This window comes from Rattus norvegicus, chromosome 3 (genome assembly GCF_021556685.1).
Source record: "Rattus norvegicus strain SHRSP/BbbUtx chromosome 3, alternate assembly SHRSP_T2T, whole genome shotgun sequence".
NCBI lineage: Eukaryota > Metazoa > Chordata > Mammalia > Rodentia > Muridae > Rattus > Rattus norvegicus.
In genome coordinates, this window is record NC_141536.1 from 59,716,957 (window position 1) to 59,733,890 (window position 16,934).

The 16,934-nt window shown below is 42.6% G+C and overlaps 1 long non-coding RNA gene across 2 annotated transcripts in view; it reads right to left on the minus strand.

The window, feature by feature from the left end:
* LOC147995531 (uncharacterized) overlaps positions 1-16,407 on the minus strand; it is a 36,404-nt gene extending 19,997 nt beyond the window's left edge. The window contains exons 1-2 of one of the 2 annotated variants that reach the window (XR_015683609.1): positions 16,076-16,407; positions 15,543-15,610 (exon numbers count right to left, since the gene is read on the minus strand). This is a non-coding gene — a long non-coding RNA (uncharacterized LOC147995531). Of the gene's footprint in view, positions 1-349; positions 464-15,542; positions 15,611-16,075 lie in introns of those variants that run through there. The other variant, XR_015683608.1, reaches the window with a different exon arrangement.
* Between the last annotated feature and the right edge of the window lie 527 nt (positions 16,408-16,934).

Consider the following 16,934-nt stretch of genomic DNA (forward strand, 5'->3'; position numbering starts at 1 on the left):
CTTTAACAGATTCTTTGACGAATGCATCTAACAGGAAGCAATGGCTTTCAAACGCACATAAAAACAAGAAGCAGTTGAACAGCGCCACCCAGAGGTAAGAAGTATATAACATCTTGAGATTAAATCGCGAACCTTTCTCAGCCGTCCTTACAGCCTTCCAGATGTTTCTCTAGTAACACATCAGACATCGCTGACTCCTGGGTCTGTATTGAAATCTAGCATTTTAGTAGGTAAAACTAAATGTTTTTCTGCTTTATTTCTGCTGGTTAGTTCTTTTCTTTTGAGACAATGAACAAACAGACTGAATAACGGGCAAAAAGCCTTCCAGAAATGCATATAATCCACCTACCTTTCTTTACCTCAACGAAATTATTAGGAAAGTCCGTTTTTAAAAGAACCGTTCTGTCTCTACTCCACTATTCCGTGCACTCCTAATCATGTTTCTGTCTGAGTTTTTTGAACTACTGCATATTTCTGAACCAAGATTATATAACCTTGGAAGAGATCTTAAGAAATCCATTGAAACCCTCCCATCGGCACCATAAAAAGAGGATTACATACATAAGAACCCAGGGCAAGTACAAGAAAACGCGGCAAAGAGTACTTTTATATTATTCTACAGGAACTGTAAATTTGACTGTTAAAAAAAAAATCTTATGCACGGATGTGGTACTGAGGATGTGGTGCAGGCAAAACACCGTACACACAAGAATAACTTTTAGATGTTTAAGAGTTATTTGGGCCAAAATCAGAATGAGCTTGGCGATCTGTAACTCCAGAATCGGTGTATTCTTGAACCCAAGACAAGCTGCGGCTGCGCTGAGCTACACTGCAGGGAAAAGGCCTCGCTCTCCCGCGGCTTTCAGCCAGCTCGGATAACCCAGCACAGGCAATTTGGAGAAAGGCGTAGAACCGGGTTGCTCCTAAGCAGAGGTGCACGCGTGCAGGTAACCCAGGGCTTTGCAGGCTCCGCGTGCGGGGTCTGTAACTGCGTTGCCCTGGCTATCCGTCACTCGTCCTCTCAAGACCCCGGCTCCCCGGCTGTTGCTTTCTAATCGCCTGAGAAGCAACCTTAGTGTGACAAGAATCAGGCTCCTCTGTTCTGATCTGCATCTTTAGCCTAACAATGAGAAATGTGTTTCCATAAACTTAAAAGAGGCGGGGAAATGATGCCAAAGCCATTACTTACTGCTTCGGGTTGGAAGGAAGACACCTGTCCCTTTTTAGACGAGTAATAAAGGATAAAACTATGACAAAGCCGTCAGCGTTTCATCTGGAAAATAAAGGGAATCGGCTGGCGCTCTCCTAAAGAAAAGCAAAATGCCTTCACCTCCCACTCTATAATCTGCATCAGAATCTAGCCTCGATTTCACGTTGTCCTCAACCTTACAAAATGGGAGAAAATTATACTGTCATGAAAACCAATGCAGAAGGGTCTCCTTTTTTCAAACACTCCCCACGTGTCTTTATCCCTTTCCTCTAAATAGCCGTGTCATTGTCCACATCAGTAGTTTGGTTTGAAACAGCTTCGGGGGCTTCTGGTTTTGCAGCCTGCGGTTTGAGGTTGGGCAGGCTACACGCTGCAGTTGGAAGCCTGTCTATAGTAACAGCTTGTGGGGACCCCAGGCTTAAGGCATTTGGAGCTGACCTTGGGCAAGCTGCCTCACCAGGGGTGGCACAGCGCTCCCTAGCCTGGTTTAGAAACCCACAGCCGTTACCGCGAAGGCACGTGCGCGCCACCCAGTGGACACTGTCTGCTTGGGGTGTCATCAGGACATGGTAGTCCTGCAACCCTTATAGTCAACCAATAAATACAATTTCCTTCATACTGTAGTCGAATCGATGAGGAAGGGGGCGTATTTTAAAAGAAAATTGCAAATGTATCAATTCACAAAAGCTTCGAGACTGCCTTTTCAAAATATAAATATTACCCAGCCATTCTTCTGGAGCTCAGGGAGAGGAGGTAAAAAGAGCCAGATGGGTGGAAGATACCAAGGAACCAAGACCTTTAAGAACAACAGGGCTGGAGTTGGGGATTTAGCTCAGTGGTAGAGCGCTTGCCTAGCAAGCGCAAGGCCCTGGGTTCGGTCCCCAGCTCCGAAAAAAAGAAAAAAAAAAAGACAACAACAGGGCTGATGCACATATGAACAGAGATGGAAATAGCCCAGATCAGGTCCTAGAGCTGAAAGGAAGAGTGGACACATCCCCCCTATTTATTTATTAAATTTTATTTTACTAACTTTTATTAAGTACACTGTCGAGGGCATCGGACCCCATTACAGATGGTTATGAGCCACCATGTGTTTGCTGGGAATTGAACTCAGGACCCCTGGAAGAGCAGTCAGTGCTCTAACCACTGAGCCATCTCCCCACTCCACATTCCCCCATTCCTTTTCTCCAGGGAAATGTCACTGGGGAAACTAACCACTCTTAAGAGCAGGCTGCATACTGGGCAGGAGAGGCCAACAGAAAATGAATTCAGTGGCGATTTTGGAGGTTCCTTGTCTCGTAATTCCTTGAGTCACAGCTTTTTTTAATTAAAAAAAAAATAAGAATAACCTTATTCTTATTATTTTCTTTGTTACCTTTATTTTCTTACTATTAGTTTTACTTTATGGGTTTTGTGTATATACTATGGATTCCAGGTTTATGATTTTATGGGCCTCCTGAGTGTGCCAACGAGTAGGTCTCCACGTCTATATCTGCTTCTTGTGCCTTTTCTTGGGGTCTTTTCCTTCTGTTTGTTTGTTTTGCTATATTCTGACTTGCTTTTGTTTTACCTTATCATATTTTATTATCATCCCTTAGATGCCTGTTTGTTTTCTAATGAAAGGCAGAAACGAAATGGACTCGATGGGAGGGGAGATGGGGAAAACTGAGAGGAAGAGGGAGGGAGGGAACCACAACCAGAATATGAAAACTCCATTTTCAATAAGATTTTATATATATAGATATAGATATATATGTGTGTATATATATATCAAATGTCAGAGCTCTGTATGGAGAATAAGGAAGCATTCATGAAGTATTTGATTGGCATGCATGAAGCCCTGGATTCGAGTCTCAACAATGCACAAGTCACCCCAATAATTTGATTTTTATCCCTGCCCCAAAAATAGGCCTTTCTTGTTTCCTCCTCTGGTTTTTTTGCGCACCTTTTTTAAAGATTTGTTCATTTTATATATGTGAGTACACTGTGGCTGTCTTCAGACACACCAGAAGAGGGCATTAGATCCCATTACAGATGTTTGTGAGCCACCATGTGGTTGCTGGGATTTGAACTCAGAACCTCTGGAAGAGCAGTCAGTGCTCTTAACCGCTGAGCCGTCTCTATTGTACACAGTTTTTTCTGGATGGAAGCACTTCATTTTTTTTTTTCCTTAGCCAAGTTGTGTAAGATCTTATTCAATCGCAGTCCTCGGACTGAGCTGAGACTAACCATTTTTTAAAGTGTCATGTGTTACGATCTCCTAACTGCCTCTTCTCCCTGAACAGGGCTTCTACTTGGTTGACATCAGCTGCCTTCAGGAGCTGCTTAAATGTTGAGTGACTAGCTATGACGCAGATGGCAGCCCTGTCCGGATATGAATATACCAGCTTCCCTTCCAACGCACAAACTACACCAACAATGACGTCCGTTTACCAAGCTCCAGAAAAGCCAGCCTTTGGTGCAATGGCAGGTACTGGATCCCCAGCAGCCCCACTGGGTGCTCACAACAGCTAAACTTAGTGACACAAGAAACGAGGAACAGAGACCAGCAGGAAGCCTAGCCCAGCTTCTGGCTCCAGAGTTTAGATGCTGAACCATTACGTATCTGACTCTCGCCTATCTTCTACGTTGTGACTATGTAAAAGCTGCACGTCCGTCGTATCACTGGCTGTATTCTACCCCAGTGCCTCCCTCCTCCAAAGCTCAGTTATCAATTACTCCCCCCATCAAGTTACTTTTTTTTTTTTTTCGGAGCTGGGGACCGAACCCAGGGCCTTGCCAGGGCGCTCTACCACTGAGCTAAATCCTCAACCCCGCCCCATCAAGTTACTTTAGATCGTTGCTAAACCTATTTGTCTTTGCGAGTGCTTCCCACTTTGCTCCCCAAAGGATGAAGTTATTACAGTCAACACATCTGGAAGGAAAAGAAATTACCGATCAAAAGACCAAGGTAGGAGAATAGGCCAGCTGACTTCTGGCTCAGAGTGCAGCAAGCTGTGCAGGGCTGGGGGAACGGGGAAGTCTGGGGCTGACCAGCTCTTTGGTTTTTCGGTTCACATGACCTCTTTAGACTGGGAAGTAAATACTCTTGCGGTTCCTCAAGCTCCGCTGAGGTAGGCTAAGCAACTCTGCGGGAGCCACCTGCCAGCTTCAAATCCAGGATGAGAAAGGAATCCCAAGACTCCCAAATATTTGAAGATGTTTAAAACTGCTCTCAAGACGTTTGAATGCAGAAAGGGGCTTTTCAACAAAAAAGGCTTCACAATTGCCAGCCCTCAAAATAGCCTGTAGGCCCCTAAGTCATAAGACGGACAAGTGGTATGGAGCTAATATAATGAAATAACCTTTTATCAATGACAAGAAATACACTGAGCCGGGTGTGTGGCCTGGTGGTAGAGAACTTCCCTGGCATTCGTAAAAGCCCTGAATTTGAGGAAGGAAGGAAGGAAGGAAGGAAGGAAGGAAGGAAGGAAGGAAGGAAGGAAGGAAAGAAGGAAGGAGGGAAGGAGGGAGGGAGGGAGGGAGGGAGGGAAGGAAGGAAGGAAGGAAGGAAGGAAGGAAGGAAGGAAGGAAGGAAGGGGAAGGAAGAATTTTAAATACAGAATCTCATAAATGCAAAGTAAGGTCATCAGTGGTCACTTCAAAATGCATCAGGAGAAAAATGTTTTGCACTTGACTCGTGTTTCGGTGAAAGTCTACTAACTTTGATGAGAAACAGACTTAGGAGTCAGGAAGGAAGAGCAGCATGGAGCTCTGTCCTAAGCAAGAGAGAAGCTCAGCCATCAGACTTGTCTTCTCCCTAAAGCCCAGCTACTTAGCCTCTGTGAGCTGCTGGCTGGTGTATAAACCTCTCAAGTCCTCAGCGGCTCAGCTGTAAAGAAGAGAATGCTTAACCCTCTGTCACAGGATCATCTCGAGGCTTAAACTACTCACTGTCAGGTTTCATCCATTGGATCAACAGCAGAGGAGGAGCTCGCCCTGGGAAATAGGCAGGAAACCTACAGGCTACCAACACCGTGGCCCCTTCCCACTCATCTCTGAGTCACTCCTCGGCCCAACTGGCTTCTTTTAATCATTCACGTGTGACTCCCCTAGAAAGAGTCACCTGGGACCTTCTAGCCACCAAATTCAAGGAACACGTTTTGTCTGCGTCATTTGTCCATGTCGCTTACGGATTCCTCCTTGAAACTTCCCTCCCCTTGTCTCCTTTGATGTGCCGGTGCTCCCCTGCCTCACCACTGCCCAGGCGGGCTTCTGCCAAGCCTGTGTAACTTTCCTCCTGACCAGCAACAGCCTCCTAACTGGTCTTCTGCAAGATGGCCCCTTGCCATCCTTTTCTCACACCATAGCCAGTGTCGGTCCTGACATGGAAGTCATCGCGTCTTCCACACAGTCAGCGCACCAACCCCCATTCCCTCGGGCCTTCTTCACCTCGCTCAGAATTCACTCTACCATCCCCGGGATTCAGAAAGTGGTAAGTGTTATAGAGGACAAGGCTCGCTTAAATGTTTCAATTTCCTAAGGGTGGCAGGCAGGGTTTCGGAGGTAAGGCCTCCCGGGCTAAGAAGCGGCTGGTAGAAAAGCCAGGCGGCACAGATGAGTCCAGTTCGTCCGGTTAGTTTTACAGTGGGTGAGCATGAAGTCACACCAGACACTCAGAGGCCAAGCAAAACTAAGTACGGAGTAAGCAGGTGGAAAGATGGCTCAGTGGGTAAATTGCTTGTTCACTTTAATCCCCTGTACCCGTTTAAGAAGCCAGGCACCGATGGATGCCCCATAACCCCATTGGTAGAAGGCAGAGACATGTAGAAGCCAGGGGCTCACCGCCAGCCAGTCTAGTCCAAACATCAAACTCCAAATTCAGTGAGAAACCAGTCTCAAGTAAATAAATAAATAATAAATAAATAAATAAATAAATAAATAAATAAATAAATAAGGTGGGTAGCATTAGAGGAAACCACTCCACTTGTACCTCTGCTTACACACACACACACACACACACACACACACACACACACACAGTGGTGAACATATTCCTCATATACATATGCTCTTACACACATACCACACATACACATGATTATTCATCAGAAGAACAGTGTTCAACAGACATGTTATTATTAAATCATAATTAAAGCTGGTGGCACCTGCCTTTAATTCCAGCACTCCAGAAGTGTCAGGTGGATCTCCATTAGTCTAAGGCCAGCCTGGTCTACATGGTGAGTTCCAGGCTTGCCAATACTACATGGCAAGGTGTTGTTTAAAAACAAATCATGGGGCTGGAGAGATGGCTCAGTGGTTAAGAGCACTGACTGCTCTTCCAGAGGTCCTGAGTTCAATTCCCAGCAACCACATGGTGGCTCACAACCATCTGTAATGGGATCTGGTGCCCTCTTCTGGCCTGCAGGCATACATGCAGGCAGAACGCTGTATACATAAATAAATAAAATGTTAAATAAATAAATAAAAATCATAATCCCCGTAATGTACTTTTCGAAGCTAAAAATCCCCTTGGTTTTAAGAGTAAAGCTTCAGTAACTATATTTTCCCCCAAAGGAAAATTGTAAAGTATGTTTAGATTGAGTATAAAATAGGATAGATAGTGTAACTGTCTTTCTTACTTAATACCTAAACAATCTGGACTGGAATTAATTCAATGAAAACATAGGTTCCACTCAGTGAATGATAGCATCTTGAGAGTGTAATTTGTCTGCATATTTACTGTATACTTTTATTAGTGAACATGATTTAAAGATATGATGTGAAAATTATACCATCACAAAAATTAATTTTACTATTTCTAGTTTATGGGCATAAGTTTTCAGCTAAAATGTTACATTTAGAACAGTGGGTTTGACTAACACAATGGAGACAAGAGTTACATAAACGAAAAGAAACTAAATCCTTTGGATGAGGGGAACCTTTTCAAGGCAGAGTTTCTCTGTGTAGCTGTCTTAGAACTTGCTCTGTAGACCAGGCTGGCCTCGAACACAGAGACCCACCTGCCTCTGCCCCCCACCCCATGTGCTAGGATTAAAGGTGTGCTCCATAACGCCTTGCAGAAACTGAATTCTTTTTTTTAATATTTATTTATTTATTTATTTATTTATTTATTTATTTATTTATTTATTATATATACAGTGTTCTGCTTACATGTATGACTCTTCACCAGAAGAGGGCACCAAGATCCCATTATAGATGGTTGTGAGCCACCATGTGGTTACTGGGAATTGAACTCAGGACCTTGGGAAGAGCAACCAGAGTTTTTTTGTTTTTGTTTTTTTAAGATTTATTCATTTATTATATATAAGTACACTGTAGCTGTCTTCAGATACACCAGAAGAGGGCATCAGATCTCTTTACAGATGGTTGTGAGCCACCATGTGGTTGCTGGGAATTGAACTCAGGACCTCTGGAAGAGCAGTCGGGTGCTCTTAACCACTGAGCCATCTCTCCAGCCCGCAACCAGAGTTCTTAACCTCTCAGTCATCTCTCCAGTCCAGAAACTGAGTTCTTAAATAAAATGTTATGATGACATTTGAATGCCCTTTGTTAGTATCTTTGGAAGTTATTTCCTGATCTATAATTGATATTATAGATATGATATATATTTTTGTTTTTTAAAAAAAAATCACAATATTCTTTACTCATCTAAAAATGAAGAGTCAGGTTATCTGTAAAACTGACTTCCTCTACTTCAGCTGCTGCTCTCTCAAAAAAAGACACAAGCCTGAGTCACTCTGTTCCTGAGGGTCACATGACCAGCATTGCCCAGGCCGCATTCTTCATGTCTTCAATGGCATCAGCCAAGATAATGCATGTTGGGGCTGGGGATTTAGCTCAGCGGTAGAGCGCTTGCCTAGCAAGCACAAGGCCCTGGGTTCGGTCCCCAGCTCCAAAAAAAAAAAAAAAAAAAAGTCAACAGTGCTTATTTTCAAGTTTAAACTATCATGCTTTTTTTTAAAAAGTCATTTCCTTTAACAGGAAATGCACTAATGATTATACAAAAGATAGCACAAGCCATCCATCCTATAGAATACAATGTTTCTCTTGAGGGAAAATAATACCCTAGCCTCAAAGGGTAATAGAAATGATTTTGTGTGGTGGGGGAGGGGAATTTTCAAGAGAGGAAAAATTCTATACTTCCTTTCACACGCAGACATGTTTTGTTGAGCTGGGGTCATCTGAAATGTTTATTTTTATTCAGGTTTGGGGCTGGGAGTATCTGAAATTCGTAACTACATCAATGAGATCTAGGTCTTGCCAAATGAATTCTATTTGATACCAACATGTGTCATCCATTTATTTTTTACATCATCATCTAAAAGCTCTCAAAACTTTGCACTGAGATACAAAACAACGCCTGCAAGGTTACAAAGATGACTTAGGAAAGTAATATGTGCCTGCAAGTTCCTAAAGTTTTAATACTTCTAAACCACGTATCTAAAATGGAAACTTTTTTTTTTACTGCTTACTTGTACTTTACTCACTTGCAGTGACTTTACAATAATATGGGGAGTTTGGTTGGAAGCTGAATCACTGACCACCAATTTAAAGTCCTGAAGGTCACTAACAGAGTTTCCACTTCCCGTGAGCTCAGCTATACAGCTTCATTTTCTGTCTCCATTCACTGTCAGAAGCATTTTTTCAACACGCTTGATTTTTCAGTTTTCATAAATAAAATGCCCTCACTCGATTATACTGCGAACTCTTCTTTAGCCTGCTAACCGAGACGCACATGCTTGCTTTAAGACCTTTTAGGTGCCGTTGACAGCTGTCGAATCCACCCCAACATGAATACTAGATTTTGTCTACTTCATAAAACTTAGCAAGATAAAGGTGCAGCTTGTGTAGCACTTGCCTAGCATGCGCGAACCTCAGGTTCGATCCCTAGAAGTGTGTAAACTGGGTATAACGGTACGTGGCTGTAGTTACAGCAGTCAGGAGGTAAAATTAGGAAGATCAGTAGTTCAAAGTCATCTTCAACTACATAGACAGCTACCCTGAGCTAAATTAGATGCTGTCTGGAAATGTTTTAGGCTAGCCTGGGCTACATTAAACCCTGTCTGGGAGGGGAAAAAGAGGACAACCAGCTCTTCTAAGATCTTTTTCCAAAATAGCTCGCGAACAGATTTTTCCAATTAAAACAAATGCCTGTGTGGACAAATGCCTGTGTGGATTGACTGTTCAGTCATCCTCATATTTGCAAGAACAGCTTCCTGAAAGGAAATCCGAACACAAGATCTCTGGAAACAAACAGTCCATCACTTCTTGAGAACTGACGTTCAAAGATGAGAACATCTACCTCGATTGCCTTGTGTGTGAATGGATAGTCTGAGCAGCCAGGGTGTTTGAAGTCCTGGTTTGAGGCGTGATTTGCAAAACATTTCCCTGAAGTCTCATTTTCATGAGTGGAAGGTGGGTAGGGGTGGGTAGGAGAAATGGCAAAGGTGGGATTTTAGTTTTTTCGTGAAACCGGAGAGTGCACGAATACCTTGGCACGGACAGGCTTGAATTTACCATGGGAACTAGAGCGTTAAGGAAACATGAAAACACCAAATCCTACACTCAGTTAGTGACCCAGGAGAAGTCAGCAGGTGCAAGAGAGTTTACTGAAAATCTCCAAGTCCTCAACAGCACACTGGGGACAAGGATGACTCGGGCCTTGGCTGTTTTTTTTTTTGTTGTTGTTGTTGTTGTTGTTGTTTTTTCTTTTTTTCGGAGCTGGGGACCGAACCCAGGGCCCTCTGCTTGCTAGGCAAGCACTCTACCACTGAGCTAAATCCCCAACCCCCCTTGGCTGTTTCTTGAATGACTGTGTGGGCCCAAGGACCTGCTATTTTGACCAACATAATGTGAGGGGATGTGAAGAATCTAGGGGAAATTAAATCTACACACACACACACACACACACACACACACACACACAATATTTCCTTTCTCTGAATATTTTCTCCTAACAACATGTGAATTTCTCTGTCCTAAAGTAGCTCACAGGATAAGAACTGAATCCCACATCTCTCCCGGGTCTGTCCCAGCCTGCGTGAAGCTTGATCAAGAGCTCTCTCCTGAATGAACACAAATCCTGATGCTCTGGTGCAAAGAGGAATTGTAAACTGTTCTTTTCCTTTTCCCTGTCAAATTTCTTTCCAGTCCTTAAATGCAAGAACTCAAAGAAAGTGTTGGAAAGTTCAAACGAGGACCTCAAGCTAAGGTTTACTCACTATTAAGGAAAAAAAAAAGTAAATTTTGAATGGGAACCCATTTGCAGGAGTTCGGACGCTGGCTAGTTGTGGTAGTCTCAACCTGTGGGTCACGACCCCTTGAGGGGTCACAGGTCAGATGTTTATGTTACAATTCATAACCATAGCAAAATTACAGTTGTAAAGTAGCAATGAAATAATTTTATGGTTGGGGGTCACCACAACATGAAGAAGTGTATTAAAGGGTCGCAGCCTTAGGAAGGTTAAGAACCAGTGGGCTAGAGTCTTAAAGAGGAAAAACACGGGATAAACGATCTGTTCCAATACATGATTTGGTTACTGGATAATGAAGTACATTCTTTATCATAAAAATTTTGTGACCCAAAATTCAGGGGGTGGTAGTTTGTCCTCGACTTTATACACTCCGGTAAATCCTAATTCTAACCTTACTTCACTGAGGGCTTGGGGTTGGAGTGGTGGATTAATAATTCCGGATCATAGATTTTTTTTTCACCAGCCCTACAACTGGGATTGACTGTTAAAAGACCAAAGAAGGACAAATAACAGATGCCTGCAGTGGAATTCCAATGTTCAATGAAAACCCATCCATTAATAAAATCCCCTCCACCCCTGGGTCTCGAGAGCCTAGGCGAACTTGTCCACCTTGCAACTTAGAGTCTGGAAACAATGTTTTGGTGTAGGTATAAGCGTTATGAAGAGCCACGGATTGTAGTGTGATACCAAGGCTGAGATTCCCTGCTAAAGAGAGAAGCAACAAGGGCAGATTGCCTCCTTGCAACACTTCAGAGAAAAGACAAGAGGGCTGCGTTAAATTCAGGAAGGAAAATTGTTTAGCCGCATCTTTGTTACCAATTTGGAAGCATCCATTGTACGGCTTCTGTGATGCTATTGAGCTGGTTTTATTAAGGGGAATTTATAGCAATGTTAGAAATTAATACCACTCTTCTTTCCTCCACTGCCTGACTTTATTGAATGCCACGGGGCATATTAATCAGTAAAGCCAAGTAGTGCATGAAATAAAAGTATAAATTAACCTGTAACATGAATGTAAAAAGGGCTTAATAAAATAGAAATAAATAACACTTTAATGATAATCAACCTGCCCTTCCTGAGCCAAGCAAAAATTGTGACAATGCCAAACACCGGCTCTAAAGAGCCCCATCTATCTACATACACAAAGTTAGGTAGAAGTGCGACACAGATGTGGAAGTCGGAGATGACCGGGAGCCAGGAGTGAGTGCCCCGGGCTGGGGTCCGAGCAGCTCAGCAGAGGAACTTGGGTGCTGGTCTCATTGCTTTTGGACACTGCAGTTAAGGTCCTGCATCTCGTATGATGATTATGGTTTTTGTTTGAGGGATTTGTTTGGTATTTTTAGGGACAGGAGTGGGGCAGATGTTTCTAAGACAAGGTCTTGCTGCACTGTACAATTCAGACTGATTTAAAACTCACTATGGGGGGCTGGGGATTTAGCTCAGTGGTAGAGCGCTTGCCTAGGAAGCACAAGGCCCTGGGTTCGGTCCCCAGCTTCGAAAAAAAGAACCAAAAAAAAAAAAAAAAAAAAAAAAAAACCTCACTATGGTAGCCCAAGCTGCCCTCACACTCACAGCAGCCATCGTACCTCAGTCTCCCAGGTACTGGGACACAGGCCTGTTCGACCTTGCCCAAGTGGCTGGTCACATAGCCTGGAAGAAAATGATTGTCTTAGCAAGGTCCGGTAGTAGATACCTGGGACCCTAGTACTTGGGAAGCTGAGGCTGGAGGATCATGAGTTCAAGGCTGCTCTGTGCTACACCACAAGGTCCTCTCAAAATCAAAACAAGAAAGAAAACGATTGCTCTATCAGGCTTTCTCCCCACCCCAATATGTTCTGGTACTTTAAAATGACATCGTGTGACCTCTCAATTAATTAACATAAATTATATTCTTCACATATTTTAATAGTGAGTGTTACAAAAAGTTTTAAAATATCTTTTGGGGCTGGGGATTTAGCTCGGTGGTAGAGCGCTTGCCTAGGAAGCTCAAGGCCCTGGGTTCGGTCCCCAGCTCCGAAAAAAAGAACCAAAAAAAAAAAAATCTTCTGTTTAATTTAGGGTCCCCTTATATTTTCATTTGATTTGCTTTTGCTCTTTTTTTTTTTTAAGATTTATTTACTTATTCTATAAATACACTGTACCTGTCTTCAGACACCAGAAGAGGGCATCAGATCCCATTACAGATGGTTGTGAGCCACCATGTGGTTGCTGGGAATTGAACTCAGGACCTCTGGAAGAGCAGTCAGTGCTCTTAACCATTGAGCCATCTCTCCAGCCCTACTCTTAACCTTTTAATTGTGTCTTTAGAGCCAGTATTCAACACCCTTGTCAACGTAAAGCTGATGCTCAGCTTTACGCTGTTTCTAATGAAACCCAAAAATCATTCCATAGAAATTGTGTAGATTTACAAACAGTTCTTACTGTCATCATGGATCACACGGCAAAGTGTCTGCTCTATGCCCAAGTCTTCAGTTTAAACCCTAAGCATCACTCCGGAGTTCCTGCCCCTTCAGGGGAGCCGTAAATGAGCCACCATATGTAAAATGCATGTCCGTGGGCATCAAAATGGTTTACAAAGCAAAGAGTAATCCAGAGTCCTAAATTATCTTACAGTAGCACAAAGCTACTGACCCGTGAACTTCATCAAGCTCCAGGCATAATATAAAAGGCTTTAGATGTTACCAACTGTAAAATTCAAAACTGGGCTCCAGCATATTAGAATACAGATTGCAGGAGAGCCTCTCCTCACTTTCATCATCTCAAAAAACGCCATCAAGTAATCCATTTTCACTTCTCTGTTGGACAGGGCGGGAGCCGAGGCTGGAGATGCAGCCACCAAGAGCACTTGCTGCTCTTGCAGAGGACCAGGGTCAGATCCTGACACCCACGTGATGACTCACGATCATCCGAAATTCCGGTTTCAGGGACCTGACCTGGGACAGCAGACATGAGCACATGCATACAATCACCATTCATACACATAAAATAGAAGTCTAAAGAAAAAGAAGAAAGAAGCACGTTTTAAGCTGTAACTAGAGGTGACAGACAGCTACAAGATTGCATAAGAATTTAAGATGATTTCAATAAAGATTCTTTTTTTTTCTTTTTGTCTGTATTAAAAGACAAGAGAGAAAGTCTTGCTGTCTAGTTCTTCCCTGTCACCCACACCTCCCCGACCTCCTAGCACACTGGTAACTTCTGATACCCAAATAAAAAAATGGACCCTCTGTGACTTCAAACTGTCGTTTAGTGAATGGCGATTGTCTGTGTTCTGCGATCTTTGTCACACGTATACACAGACTATAAACATCTATGTTCTAAATGTAAGACCTCAACTATCAGAATTATTCCAATCTAGCTTGAGAAACTGCAGGCCGTAAAACAGTATGAGCTCCCCCTGCTGCTCGACTGCTAAACTTAACTAACATTTCCGGTTGCCCGGGCTGGATGCCCTGATTCCAAGGCTGGTTCGTAAACAAAGGGTAAAGAAAACAGAATTAAAATCCCATAAGGTTAATAAATCAGTGGGCAGACGAGGAAGAGGAGAAACGGGGTTGCCAAGGCATGTCATGCAGGGAACCACGCTGCGTTTGCGGGTGGTCCAGGTTAGCCCAGAATTAGGAAGTTTCCCGGGTCGGCTATGGGGGACATCGGCCTGGAGCTGTCACCTCTCCTGGCCTGAACCTGGCAGGGCGCACTGAGCAGAGGATTTGGAGAAACCGTAATGACATTGAACAGGAGGCTAGCTTAACATCTTGTCCAAGTGCCATCCCGAGCCTCCTCCGGATGGCTGCGTGGAGCGCGGTAGGCTAATGAGGGGGACCATCTGCAGCGTTTGGCTGGCAGCTGCGCCCCCTCATCCTGCACCAATGCCTCCTAAAGGGATGCTCTGCGGAGGGCTCCCAGCTCCCAACGCGGGGGAAGGCAGTGCAGCTTCACAGTCATGGCATCTGGAAACCAAGCAAATATTTAACTCTGTGTGTCTGCATTTTAGTAGGCCTCATGCCTGCAAACGCGAATGTCAGGGAGAACGTGCAAGTCTGTTTATTTGTAAGTTTCTCTTTATGTCGTCACATTCAGGGCCTTGAATAAAAATGTTTATTTCTTTTATAAAAATTTTATAGACCATCTCACATGCAGGGATTGGAATTGAGTGAACTGGTTATTTGCTGGTATCATTATGTCAAACTCACAGACTGATCTCTAAAGAGGCTTTCTTTTTTAAATCGGGAAGATATTCAGATACATTTGCTTCCTTTTAAATGTGTTCATTTGCAATGTACAGTTAATTTCTGATTGCGCGATTTCAGAAAGAAGAAATAACACTGCAATGATAAATCTTAAAATCTTTACGAGCAAATTTCAAATTATGATGGGATGCTATTTTGTAAAATTTGCTTGGCAGCATATGGGGAATTATATAAGGATTATAGTAGACATCAAAATATTTTAAAGCAACCACTAAACAGTTTTAAAGATAAATAAGTATGACACACTCCAAAACTAATGTCAAAGAGCATAAACCTTTTACGTTTGCTGAGATTCTCGATCCTTTACGGCAGTCAAAGTATCCTTCCGTTCTGTTTCGGTTATCCTGTATTATTAATACAGTCTTCTTGAAATCAATTATCTCTCTCCAAAATTACAATGATACTTCCTTTCAGGTATGATTTGAAACTCATTCAATTATATAAGCTTGATTTCCATCTTAAAAGGGGTGTGTGTGTGTGTGTGTGTGTGTGTTTGTGTGTGTGTAGAGAGAGAAAGAGAGAGAGAGAGAATCTTTAAAACATTGTCCTTACACATCAATGTTTAAGAGATTAAAAACAAAAGGGAAATGACAACATTTTGACCACGAACATTCGGTGGAAAGGAGGAATTTTCCATACAAACTATTCAGATTTCAGCAAGAGCTTAAAATACCTTATACAGCAGCACCATGACCATCTATTCAGCGATGAGATGGCTGTCATCAGTGAGACTTAAACATTATTTCCCAAAGTACACACATCGACCAAGCTTCGAGGTTAAGCTGCAGCAATCCCTCGGCCCCAAACCTCCGAAGCTAGACTTACCTTCCAGAAATATTACAAGAAGCACTTCCCAGCTCGGATGGTCCTTGCTCTCCATAACCAACAGAGGTCTACAAATGAAATGTCGAAAGAAAAGTCCTTCACCACCTTCAGCCTTTTTTTTTTCATAATAAATTCCGTGTATATTATTAATAATATTGATTTTTAGCAGTAAGTAATAGAGTTATAAACAGCGCCCACCATTTAATAAATGTAATGTCTCTGCTTGACGATTAATTTATTAGCAAGCTCTATCGCCCCAGCTCAGTCAGGTATTGCTTAATTAGATGAATGAAACAGCTTGCCGAAGATTCTTTGCCCTTAAAATAAATACCACGGTTTTTGTTCTCATGGAAACCATCATAACCATAAATTTAGAGTAAACTTATATTTGAGAGTAAACTGAACTCCACATCTAAATTGCATAAAACTTGAGTATTCCTTCCCATAGAGTACCAGATACAAACGCCATCTCAGAATTCCTGTCCACGCTAGAAATATTTGCTACTAGGACGCAAACATAAATTTCCACTTACAGGGTGTCCTCAGGGCTGTTCTGCTGAGGTTCATAGTTATCACGTGTCTTAGGTATGTATTCAAACCTGTCTACAAATGAAAAACAAAAGGCTCAAAACTCATTGGCAAAATCCGAACTGCCCTATCGAAGGCCAGGAATCTTTAAAGAAATAAATGATCTCAAACCCTTTGGGAAAGTGCTTGCGTTTGTCTTGCCTTTCCTCTCTCTGCCTCTGGCCTACTGGCTTTTCTAAATTCATCTATAATTCCTTCTACTGCTCGCTGACCAATTGCAAGGACTCCCCATTATGTCGATGAGGAAAAACGTGGGAGAAACAGGAGAAAGGCAAGTGACAAAACAGACTTTGGGATTTGAACATGACTGTGCAGTTCCTCTCTGCTACCACTAGCTGGCGCCAGAGCTCTAAAGATGTGATGATATATTGCCTCACAGCTTGTTAATTAATAAAACTGTTTTCAAACTGCTAGTAGTTATCCAAGGAAAAGCATAAATAAATTTGTGCATAAACGCATAAAATGATTTGACCTAATGCTGTAGCAAAGAGGCAGACGTTCTGTTGAAAATAACTGCACTGTATGCTTTTATTTTGTCTTCTAAAGAAATAAAAATGTGCTATTAAAGAATGCAGGAGTTTAGCTTTTTAAAATCTTATCCAAATAATAAAGCAGAAAGGAAGCCTTCCCCCCTCCACAGAAACCATTCACAATACCTATAAAACTGTAAAAAAAAAATCTGGCTATACAATATTCTGCTAACTTAAATAAAGTGTATCTTTAATAATGTCTTTGGTCTAAACCAGAAACGTCTCCCACATCAGGGTCACTGGCAACTCAGCATATCTTTTCCCCAAACATCCA